The sequence below is a fragment of the Prionailurus bengalensis genome, chromosome B2 (assembly GCF_016509475.1).
Source record: "Prionailurus bengalensis isolate Pbe53 chromosome B2, Fcat_Pben_1.1_paternal_pri, whole genome shotgun sequence".
Classification (NCBI taxonomy): Eukaryota; Metazoa; Chordata; class Mammalia; order Carnivora; family Felidae; genus Prionailurus; species Prionailurus bengalensis.
The window spans coordinates 506,809-515,124 of NC_057349.1; positions in this window are offsets into that span (position 1 = coordinate 506,809).

An 8,316-nucleotide genomic window follows, 5' to 3' on the forward strand; every position below is an offset into this window, starting at 1 on the left:
GAATAGACACTTCTCTAAAGAAGACATCCGGATGGCCAACAGGCACATGAAAAGATGTTCAGCGTCGCTCCTTATCAGGGAAATACAAATCAAAACCACACTCAGGTATCACCTCACGCCAGTCAGAGTGGCCAAAATGAACAAATCAGGAGACTATAGATGCTGGAGAGGATGTGGAGAAACGGGAACCCTCTTGCACTGTTGGTGGGAATGCAAATTGGTGCAGCCGCTCTGGAAAGCAGTGTGGAGGTTCCTCAGAAAATTAAAAATAGACCTACCCTATGACCCAGCAATAGCACTGCTAGGAATTTATCCAAGGGATACAGGAGTACTGATGCATAGGGCCACTTGTACCCCAATGTTCATAGCAGCACTCTCAACAATAGCCAAATTATGGAAAGAGCCTAAATGTCCATCAACTGATGAATGGATAAAGAAATTGTGGTTTATATACACAATGGAATACTACGTGGCAATGAGAAAAAATGAAATATGGCCTTTTGTAGCAACGTGGATGGAACTGGAGAGTGTGATGCTAAGTGAAATAAGCCATACAGAGAAAGACAGATACCATATGGTTTCACTCTTATGTGGATCCTGAGAAACTTAACAGGAACCCATGGGGGAGGGGAAGGAAAAAAAAAAAGGAGGTTAGAATGGGAGAGAGCCAAAGCATAAGAGACTGTTAAACACTGAGAACAAACTGAGGGTTGATGGGGGGTGGGAGGGAGGGGAGGGTGGGTGATGGGTATTGAGGAGGGCACCTTTTGGGATGAGCACTGGGTGTTGTATGGAAACCAATTTGTCAATAAATTTCATAAAAAAATAAAAATAAAAATAAAAGTTAATTTCAATGATTAAACAAAGGGGCAAAGTAAAGGGTTACTATATATTTTTGTCCCCTTCCTATTCTTGAAACACTTGTGTCTTTTCTGTATGTTTGAAACTTTTTCTAAATAGTTTAAAAAGTTAGTTTGAAGCTCATGGATATAACTACAAATATAATGCTTGTCTCCACAGGTACATGATTTTTGATTATTTAACATCTGTGTCAAATATATTCTTTAGTTACTCTACTGTTCTTCCATTTTGCTTTTGTCCTATGGTGAACTATCTGTTGGCCTGCATTTCTGGTTCTTGCTACATTTGTCTCAAAGTCACTTTCTTTTGTCACCTTCCTTCTTATTTTCACTGTGCTTTCAAAATCTTGAGAAAATTTTCTCTCTAAGGATGTAGAAGTTCTCCTTGTTTTCATCACTGCCAATACATTTTTATATTGAGACTACACAAATAATTATGTCTTAATTTAGTTTCCATAAAATGACTCATTCACTTCAATTTGGACAGCAATTTAATAAGCATCTTAAATTCTGCATTATGCCTGAGGGATATAGACCTCCACAGAAATGTGTACATCAGTATGAAATGGGTTCTCTTAAGTTCAGCTCTGAAGGGACATTTCAGATTTTTCACTGACTGTGTAGAACAAATTCTGATTTATCTCCATTTGGAAAAGACCATGCCATAGTCTCTATACTCTTGTCTGTATTCTTCACCTCTAAATATGTGGCATGTTCCCATCTTCTTTAAGGAATCTCTGTAAATAACTCTACTTCTTTTTAACTTTAAAAAATGTTTATTTTTGAAAGTGAGAGAACACACACATGCGAGTGGTAGAGGGACAGAGAGAGAGGGAGGCAGAGGATCCAAAACAGGCTTTGTATTGACAGCAGACAGCCCGATGTAGGGCTCAAACTTACAAACCCTGAGATGATGACCTGAGCAGAAGTCAGACACTTAAGTGACTGGAGCCCCCCAGGTGCCCCTGAAAATAACTCTACTTTGTATGATCTGATGCTTCTGTCCTTCTTAGGTTGAGACACATTTTTATAAAAACAGCCTTGTACACACAATAAAATTCAGAAGGACAAAAATATCTTATTTTTTTAAAAGATATAAAATATTTGGTTCACATGCTATTTAAATTTAAAACAGGGAACACAACATACATCTATAAAGAAAGGCAATTGCATGGATTTTAATTCAGTTGTGAGGTGATATTTCAGTCTGGTTTGATTTGCATTTTCCTGATGGTTAGTAGATTAGATATCTTATCATATACCTGTGGGTCATTTGTATGTCTTCTCTGAAAAAAACGTCTATTCAAGTCCTTTGCTAATTTTTAATTTTTAATTTTTTTTTTTGGTACTGGGTTGTAGGGATTCCTTATATAGTTCAGATATTAACCCCTTATCATATACAGGATTTGCACATATTTTCTCCTGCTCTGTAGGTTGCCTCTTCTTTTCTTGATTGTCTCCTTTGCTGGGTAGAAGCTTTTTAGTTCAACATAGTCCCACTTGTTTAGTTTTGCTTTTGTTTTTTGTGCTTTGGTGTCACATCCAAAAAAATCATTTCCAAGGACAATGTCAAGGGGTTTTCCCCTATTTTTCTAGTAGCAATTTTATGGTTTTAGGTTTTGTGTTTAAATTTCAATCCATTTTGAGTTGATTTTTGTATATGGTGTAAGATATGGATCCAACTCCATTCAATTATATGTGGAGATCCAGTTTTCCCAGCAATTTTATTGCAGAGACTGTCCTTTACTCACTTGCTTTTATTCTTGGTAGAAGATTAGTTGACCATGTATGTGTGGGTTTATTTCTGGGCACTCTATTCTGTTCCATTGATCTATGGGTCTGTTCTTATGCCACTACCACACCGTGGTGTTTGCAAGAGCTTTGTAATGTAATTTGAAATCAGGAAGTACCTCTAGCTTTGATTTTATTTCTCAATATCAGTTTGAGTCTTAAGAGTCTGTTTTGATTTCATATGAATTCTAGGATTATTTTTTCTATTCCTTTAAAAAATGCCATTGGATTTCTAATAGGGATTACGTGGAATCTATATATCATTCTGTGTAGTATGAGTATTTTAATATTATTTGTTTTTCCAAAGCACGAACATGGGATATTTCTCCATTTATGTCTCTTCTTCCATTTCTCTTGTCAATGTTTTATAGTATTTAGTGTGCAGATCTTTCATCTCCTTGGTTAAATTTGTTGCTGAGTATTTTATTCTTTTACCATTGTAAATGTGATTGTTTTCTTAATTTCTTTTTCAGATAGTTTCTTATTAGTGTACAGAAGCACAACTTATTTTTGTATGTTGATTTTGTATCCTGCAAGTTTATTGAATTCATTTATTAATCCTAACACTTTTTTTGTGGGTGGCATTTTAGGTTTGTTTTGTTTTGTTTTGTTTTGCTTTACTTTACAAGATCATGTCATCTGTGCAGAGAAACAATTATATAGCTTCCTTTCTTGTTTGGGTGCCTTTTATTTCTTTTTCTTGCCTAATTGTTCTGGCTACAACATCGAGTACTATGTTGGAGAGAAGTGGTGAGAGTGGGCATCCTTCTCTTGTTCCTAATCTTGGAGGAAAAGGACTCAATTTTTCACAGAAAAGTGTCTTTCATAGTTACTCCATATTTATCATTTCTGTTGCTCTTCATTTCTTCCTGGAAGTTCAAGTTTGCACCGGGACACGTGCCCATTTAGCTTGAAGTACATCCTTCAGCTTTGCTTTTATCACAGGTCTCTCAGTGATGGATCTTTTCAATGTTCTTTTAAGTGAAAATGTTTTAATTCGCCTTCATTTTTAAAGAATATTTTGACCAGATATAGAATTCTGAGTTGACAATTTTTTTTCTGCCAACATTTTAAAATTGTAGTTCCACTGTTTTCTAGTCTCCATGGTGTATGATGCTAGGGCAGCATTTACTTAAATCTTCTTACCCTGTATGCATTTTGCCATTAAAAAAAAATCAATGTATTGGTTTCATAATCACACCACCTCCCTCCCCCCCCGCATAAATTGATATTTATGGGAATAGAAATATGGAGAGAATAAGTCCTTGGAGAGAAAAACCCCAAGACATTAATTCCCAGGATGCCACTGGGGAGGTTTTCCAAGATTTAGTCTGTTTGTTCTCTGGTTAGAATGAGAGATGAAATTTGCTGAGATTCAATCTTTTAGATATAAGCTGTTTGTAATAAAAATGGACATAAGAAGTTTTGAGCAGCCAGAAGTGTCTCTGATAATTTAACCAGAGAGACATCTGATCTCTGAATTCTGAGCAGACATTATGTCATTGTAAGGTACGTGCAGAGAGAAGTACAGGGCAAACTGGCTGAGAGAATGTTTTTCTGATGTTGGGTCAGGGTGCCTGGAAGGTGTGGGTGGGGATAACTGGGAACTCTTTGAATATAGGCTGTGAAAATCAGAGTGGGACACACTAGGTGGCTCCCAGCACAAGTCATCAGCTGCGAAGCTTCAAACTCCCTAATCAATTTGTGTGTGTATTTTTTACTTTTTTTGTTACAGTGTTTTTCAGAGTAGATTGTTATCAAGTATAGGTGTATGTTTTCATAGAATTTCTTAGTGTGTGTTTCACAAAGAGAGAAGATAAAGGGAAGAAGGAAGTGAGGGAGAAAGAAAAGAATTAACTGAGTAATGTCTTAATGTATGTGGCAGGTTCTAGTCCTAGCATTAGAGTGCTACATTGCACCTTGTGTCAGACAGTTACATAACTTTGCAGTAGTATTATTGTTAGTGGAGGATGGATGGTGTGACCATTCAGGAAAAAGGAAAATAATTTTCAGAACTATAGTATAATCATGTGTTTTCACATGGGTGTATCTCAAATCCCTGATGTTTATTCTGGTTACAATGTCCTTCAATCACATATGTGATTCTTGAGATGAACCCTCTTCCCTCTGCTACTAATAATTCCATTTAGAATATTTCTCCTCTTGTCCACATCCATGGAAAACAACTCCTTGACTTTTGTGTCCTTTCACTAATCATATAATTATTTAAAATTTAAAACTGTTTACTGATGCTAAATAATCACTAAGAATCACTAGTGTCCTTGAAGTCAGTTTATGATAAAGGTGATTTGCTAAAACAACAACTGGCCTTACGTGGTTAAAAACCATTTACTTGATTGCAAATATCCATTCCTGACTTTCTGTGTTGTTGGGGGCTCTGATAAAGTGGAGGAGTCCTTTGTGACATAGCATCACATTCAGGGGAATACTGCAGGTACATTGTAGATTACTGGACTTAGTAAAGCACAGATCTGACCTCTTTGGGGTAATTTTAATAGTTGACAAACACTGAACTGGTAATAATAATCTACTAGTTAATTCAATCAATATAGAGACAGCACCAAAAACAAAAAAAGTTCCAGTTTTAGATGCTGGGGGGTGCAATAGTGAATAAAATGGACAATAGTTTTTGTTTGTTTGTTTATTTGTTTGTTTGCTTTTGGAGCTTATATTTAAGTTGAGGATGAAAGACAACATGTATGATAAAATCCAAGGTACCAGTGTAGGACGAGTGCCATTGGTGACACCATAGCAGGGAAGAATGACACAGTATGCTTTTCTCATTTTTTGGTAAATTAACACAGGGCAATCAGAGCAATCTACATTGAGGGAGTGCCTGTGGGGCAAAGACTAAGAGATGTGGGGATTAGTTATGCAGATTTCACAAGTGTAAGAGTGCCCAGACCCGGACAGCTGTGCCCGGACCCTGAACTGAGTGTGATTGGTGTGTTCCAGGAACAGCAGTGAGCCGGGGCAGCTGAACACTCACAAGGGCAGTGGAAATAGACTCAGGTTAGTTTACTGACTTTGAATGTTTACTCTGATAAGATGGGAATCACTAGAGGGTGTAGCGCATTAGGCTTATATTTAGCAGAGTACTCCTGGATGCTGCTGAGAATGGCGGGTTGGGCAAGAGTGGAAAGACTGGCGCAATAACCCAGATGCCTGAGGAGGTGGCTTCACACCCAGGATCACCAAGCAGACAGGAAGAAAGGGACTCTGCACCTGTGTTCATGAAACACAGGAGGTTGCAATTTTCTGTTCAGTCCTTTTCAAAGTGTTGATATTCAAAGTTATGCTGCCTTCTAAAGGAAGTTGAGACGTTTCACCCTTTTCTTTATTTGGAAGAATTTGTGTGAGTCGCTATTATTTCTTTCTTAACTATTTGGTAGAATTCGCCCGTGCAATATGGACTTGGTGTTTCCTTTTGGGGAAGATTTTAAATAGCAGTTCTGGTTTCCTATAGAGTTATCAATCACATTTCCTCTTTGTTACTGAAAGTTTTTGTAATCCACTTTTGGTTTGAATTAATTTGTAAATGACATCTGCATTGTTAAGTTCATTGGCATGAAGGTGTTCACGATGACTTTTACATTGGACATTGACTTTCACTAATCTTTTCAAACTTCTAGGTTTTTATCTCATTGACTTTGCTCTGTTGTGCTCTTTTCTACTGTAATGATTCATGTTGTAATTTTCATTATTTCTTTCCTTCTACTTTCTTCAGACTTGGGTTGCTGGTATCCTTCCTTTATCCACCTGGCTTCTTAAAATGAAAGTTTAAGGTATTGGTTTTCAATATTTTTTTCTTTTCTAGTGTATGAATCCAAGGCCAAAAATTCCCCTCTATTTCTTCCTTTAGCTGAAGAACAAGAGCTTTGATATGTCTTATCTTCATTATCATTCACTTAAAAATATTTTCTAATGCCTATTTCTCCTTTTATCTGTGAATTACTTGGTGTGTATTGCCTAACTTCAAGCATTTAGTGAGTTTCTAGATATCTTTTTAGTGTTTTCTAATCCCACCATAGTCAAAGAACAGTCTTTGGATGGTTCCATCTTTTGAAAATTTTGAAGGTTTTTTTTTTAAAGATTTTTTTAAAGTAATCTCTACCTTCAATGCAGGGCTCAAGTTCATGACCCCAAGATCAAGAGTTGCACACTCCACCAACAGAGCCAGCCATTTTTTTTTTTTTTGGTAAAGACTCAACCTATGCTTGATTTTTTAAATGTTATGTGTGAAAATAATTTGAATTCTTTTCTTGTTTTTCATTCATGCATTGTACTCTATACAGTTTGAACATCCACAGGTCATAATCACTCTTGCTTTATATAGTATTTCTCACCTGTCTGGAGTCTGTTTTCCCTTGTGTGTGCCCAGATGTGCACCCATTCTGCAGTTCTCAGTCTCTTTCTGCATTTCCATTCCTCTGTCTAGTATCCCTTACTTCTTCAAGAACTTCTTTTAGGGTATATTTAGTGTAGTGATGAATTCTCTCAGTTTGTGTTTTCTCTGCGTGTGTGTGTGTAAATTCTTTCTTGTTGGGTTAAGTGTTCTATATATGTTAATCAAACTTGTAAATGATGTTGTTCAGATGTTTATATTCTTACTGACTTGTTGGCTAATTCTTCTGTCTGCATACACAGAGGTATGTTAAAGCTTCTTATTCTGTGGTGGATTTGACTGTCTTCACTAGTTCTGTCACCTTTTGAAGTTGGGAGCTTACATTGGACTATGATATTTTGGACCAGTAATCAGCAGGAGACTCTCAGTGTGGGTGGGTAAGTATAAGTTTTTCCAATTCCTTAGGTCAAGGGCCCACTTTTCAGTTGACAGGGTGGTGATTATTTTATTTTACAAACAGCAAGGGTTTCTTTGTTCTTATACTTCCTGTGCCTTTTCTCTTTTCCTCAGGGTTTATGCTTTGCCTTCTTCTAATTTTTTTCCCTTGTAGAAATTCCTGCTAAGTGTGGAGCACTTTTCTTTTTGGGCTAAAATATTTGGGGTATATTCAATGTTCTCCCACTGTTAGGACTTCTCACTATTTCCAGTTTTTCTCAACTACATCAACAGCCCCACTGCCAGGCTGCAATCTTGTGATTACTGATCCTAATTGTGTGTTTTTATCCTCTCCTTACACAATATTTGAAGTTTCTGGGCTTTGCATCTCTTAATTTTACTGAAAGTTTGGGTGGCCAGGAAGGTGCTGGTTTCCTGGGGCTTTTATGTATCTTAGAAGAAGAGGGAAAAAATCCTCACAAGGCTATATCTGCATTGCTTCCAGAACCTGGAATTATAAGCTCAACATTCCCCTTACTTGTGTGTCTTAAATTTGTCCAACCTTGGATTCTAATATATTTGTGAGGTTATGGTCATGTCCCACATCTCCTACTTTAAAAAGTTCTCTTTATAGCTGCTTTTGTTAATCTAATGTCATTTTACTACATATGAATTTATGAGGTATGTTAATCTTCAATTTTATTGTAAGTAAATTTAGCTTTACTGCTCCTAAATATTCTTTACATTGTAGCTCACTCCTAGGGTCTTCCAAATAGTAATCTTGCCTTACTTAACATCCATGATGTAAAATTAAAAATTCAGAAAAATTAACTCACTGTTATTGTTACATTTGCTCCCCAGGCA